The following is a 4,660-nucleotide window of genomic DNA, read 5'->3' as shown; positions in this document are numbered from 1 at the left end:
CTTTCCTGCAGGCCTCCTTAAGGTCTCCCAAAACCCTCCCTTTTCCAGGAACAACCCTGATTCTCTCAGTCCATCTTCATAGCAGAGGTGCTCCAGCCCTCTGATCATCCTTGTGGCTTCCTCTGGACCCACTTCAACAGCTCCACATCCTTCTTATGCTGTGGGTCCCAGCACGGAACACAGTAATGAGCTGAATGCCTACACAGCGTCCTTGCCAGTGAGGTATTGGTAGAAACACAGGAACTCACTGACATTTATATTTTACTCATTTCCAGAAATCCAGGCGAAAGAAATGGAGAAGTCATAGTGCTGAACCATGAGCAGATAACTACTGCTGCTTGAGGCTGGCTGCTGCTACAGGGAACAGGAACAGACTGCAGGCAGATTCAGATACAGCAAACGGCACATCCTCTGTCACCAGAACAGGCTGCACTCACATGGCACACTGAATTTCACTCTGTCACAGACAGATTTGGCTCCTGAGCTGAATCTTGCTAAGCCTTTGCAACAGTGAGTACCACAACACTTTTCCCCTTGTCTGACAGAACTCTTCCCTACTTGGCCTGCTTGTATCACTTACTCACACCCCCTGTATGTCACCGTGACAAAAACCTCTCCTTGGAGACTGTGGAGACACAATCTTCTTTCCCTTTCTACAGGGGAAGGCCTGTATCAGGAGATGTCCCATCTCAGTAAATAAATACTGATTTGTACATCTTTTGAATCCTCACTTACTTTTGATTCCGCACTACCTCACTTCACTTTCTGTTTAGTCACAGTCAATAGAGCTCAAAAAGCCAATTCCTCTTCAGCTGCTGACTGAATCAGCTGCTGTGCATGGCAGCAGGGAGACAGGCCACAACAAAAATCCCAGTCAGCAAGCAGATAGCTTCACCTACATATAGTTTCATTCTTTCAGCGTTTCCTAACCTTGGTGGTAGGCACAAATAGCCACACACAAGTTTCTTTCTCCTTCTATGTTCAATGGATGACGAGATGACGAGAGGCTCTTGTCCTGGTGGGGGACTTCAACCATCCGGACATCTGTTGGAAAAACCACACGGCGAGCTGCAAGAGCTCCAGAAGGCTCTTGGAATCCATTGACGATAGCTTTCTGGTTCAGGTATTGGACAGACCGACCAGAGGTGAAGCGCTGCTAGACCTGCTGCTTACCAACGCCGAGGAGATCATCAAAGGCGTCAAGGTTGGAGGCTGCCTGGGCTCCAGCAACCACGCCCTGGTTGAGTTTGTGATCTCAAGCGATGTGGGCTTGGCAAAGAGCAGGATCAGGACACTGAACTTTAGAAAAGCAAACTTCAAGCTACTCAATGGATTGCTGGCCAAGATCCCCTGGCGCGCTGCCCTCAAAGACAGGGATGTTGAGGAGAGCTGGCGGCTCTTCAAAGATGCCCTCCTGGAAGCACAAGAGGTCTCCATTCCTCTGAATAAGAAAGTGGGCAGGCGAGGTAGGAAACCGGCATGGCTCAGCAAGGACCTGCTGAGAGAACTGAGGGCGAAGAAAGGGGTGTACAAGCTCTGGAAACAAGGCTGTGTCACCTGGGAAGAGTACAGGGACGCCGTCCGGACTTGCAGACGTGGGATCAGGGAAGCCAAGGCGCAGGCAGAACTGAACTTGGCAAGGGACGTGAAAAACAATAAGAAAACCTTCTACAGGTACATTGGCCAGAAGAGACAGGCCAAAACGGGCGTACCTACTTTGGTAAATTTAAAAGGAGAACTGGCTTCAACAGATGAAGAGAAAGCTGAGGTGCTGAATGAGTTCTTCACCTCGGTCTTCACTGGTGGCCAGGATTGTAGTCTTCTTCACGTCCATGAACCCTGCATCCCCAAACCCCTATGTGGGGACCAAGGAGGTAAATCCCTCCCCACTGTAAGGGCAGAGCAAGTCCGAGAGTACCTCCTTAGACTGAATGAATACAAGTCTATGGGGCCAGATGGCGTGCATCCCAGGGTCCTCAAGGAGCTGGCTGAGGTGGTTGCTGAGCCGCTCTCCATCATATTTGAGAAGTCGTGGCTGTCAGGTGAGGTCCCGGATGACTGGAGGAAGGGTCACGTCACTCCCATATACAAGAAGGGGAGCAGGGAGGACCCGGGGAACTACAGGCCGGTGAGTCTCACCTCCGTGCCTGGGAAGATCATGGAACAGATCCTCCGGGACAACATGCTCAATCACATAAAGAATGAGCATGTGATCCGAGACAGCCAGCACGGCTTCACCAAGGGAAGGTCATGCCTGACTAATCTTGTGGCCTTCTATGATGGAGTGACGGCATCGGTGGACGAAGGGAAGGCGACCGATGTCATTTACCTGGACCTGAGCAAGGCCTTTGACATGGTCCCCCACCACATCCTCATCTCCAAATTGGAGGGAATTGGATTTGATGGGTGGACGACCCGATGGATAAGCAATTGGTTGAAAGGCCGCAGACAGAGGGTGGTGGTCAATGGCTCTATGTCCAGGTGGAGGCCGGTAACAAGTGGTGTCCCCCAAGGGTCTGTCTTGGGACCGGTGCTCTTTAACATCTTTATTAATGACATCGATGAAGGAATTGAGTGCACCCTCAGCAAGTTTGCTGACGACACCAAGCTGAGTGGTGCGGTTGATACGGTGGAAGGAAGGGATGCCATTCAGAGGGACCTCGACAGGCTTGAGGGCTGGGCTCGGGTGAACCTAATGAGGTTCAACACGGCAAAGTGCAAGGTTTTGCATTTGGGCCGGAAGAACCCCAGGCACCCGTACAGGCTGGGAGGAGTGGGCCTTGAGAGCAGCTCGGCAGAGAAGGACCTCGGGGTCCTGATGGACGAGAGACTTAACATGAGCCAGCAGTGCGCTCTGGCAGCTCGAAAGGCAAACGGGATCCTGGGCTCCATCAGGAGAGGGGTGGTCAGCAGGGACAGGGAGGTGATTGTCCCTCTCTACTCAGCTCTTGTGAGGCCCCACCTGGAGTACTGTGTCCAGGTGTGGAGCCCTCAGTACAAGAAAGACATAGAGATCTTGGAAAGGGTCCAGAGGAGGGCGACTAAGATGATCAGGGGGCTGGAGCACCTCCCCTATGAGGACAGGCTGAGGGAGTTGGGCTTGTTCAGCCTGGAGAAGAGAAGGCTGCGGGGCGACCTCATTGCAGCCTATCAATACCTGAAGGGAACCTACACCCAGGAGGGGAGTAAACTCTTCAGAAGGGCTGACAACAGCAGGACTAGGGGAAATGGATCCAAGTTGAAGGAGGAAAGATTGAGGTTGGATGTTAGGGGGAAGTTCTTCACAAGGAGAGTGGTTAGGCCCTGGAACGGGCTGCCCAGGGAGGTTGTGGATGCCCCGTCCTTGGACGTGTTTAAGGCCAGGTTGGACGGGGTCCTGGGCAACCTGATCTGAATGTGTACGTTTGGTGGCCCTGCTAGGCAGGGGGGTTGGAACTACATGATCCTTGAGGTCCCTTCCAACCCAGGTGATTCTGTGATTCTGTGTTTTCAGCAATAGATGGTAACTTTGTTGTCCGTGGTCATCACCACAAGGCTGCAGGAAATCCATCATCTGCTCAGAATATCCACTATTATAAATAACCTCAGAACCTCATTCACAGGGTCAGTTACTGGGACAGTGACTGACTTTCCCCAGAACTTGGTTCTGGGATTGCCAAGGTTATGTCTGCTCTTGCCCAGTTTCTCAACATCATCATCACTGGCCTGGCTTGGGTAGCAGGCACTGCGTCACCACACCATGTCAGCAGTTACAGTCAGTTCAGCAACTTTGCTGAGTCCCTGAGGAACCTTTTCAGATGGATGAAGAGTCCAGTAGTTGAATTTACTCTTTTGGAAGTTATGTGCGGGCATGCTCTACCTCCATCCTTTCCATTCAGGCAGTGTAATTCCGGTCACACAACTGCTGGTTGCCAGCAAAGCAGCCAGCACACAGCTGTGAGACACAGGGTGCTGCACTTCACTTTTTCAGCTTCAGCTGACAGCGATGCTTACAAGAGAGCACTGGATGAACTGCCTGCTGTCGGTACAAATATACCAGAATAAAGATCCGGTGTGTCAGCCCAGTCAAGTTCATAGCAGCTTTCTGCTCTTTTTTCCAGGATGCCCTCAGCTCAGGATGATTGCTGGCTGTCATTATTAGGATACTATCAATTTCTTTTCTTTTTATTTCATTTAGAATCAGCTTTAAAATTATACAAGAAATCTCACTGCTGATGAAGCCTTCAATGCCAGTTTCTATCAGAAGGAAATCCAAGAACTCTGCTAATACCGTGATACTTCAGCATCACAGAGACCTACATTAACAAGATGTGGAGAAAACCAAACAATTTGCTTTTAAACATGAGCAGAAACCAAAGGGCAAGATGTAGAGAAATGACGACAAGTGTTGAATTTCATGTTGAAACTAGAATTGCTGGTATTAATCCTGAACCTAAAGGCAGCACAGTCTGGAAACACTCTTCAAACACGTCATTATGTATTTGGCACAAGAAAGGGTGCTGTATTTCACCTCTTCAGCTTTGACTGACACCAGGGCTTACATACAAGGTACTGCTGGATGAACAGTCTGCTATAGTACATATTTGAAGACACAGTAAGGAAGATGTAACATTTATCCTAATAATAATATTGTTAAAGGCCTACAGGAATTTAGAGGGGA

Source organism: Tympanuchus pallidicinctus, unplaced genomic scaffold, assembly GCF_026119805.1.
Source record: "Tympanuchus pallidicinctus isolate F22 unplaced genomic scaffold, pur_lepc_1.0 scaffold8, whole genome shotgun sequence".
NCBI lineage: Eukaryota > Metazoa > Chordata > Aves > Galliformes > Phasianidae > Tympanuchus > Tympanuchus pallidicinctus.
This window is presented reverse-complemented; position numbering follows the sequence as displayed.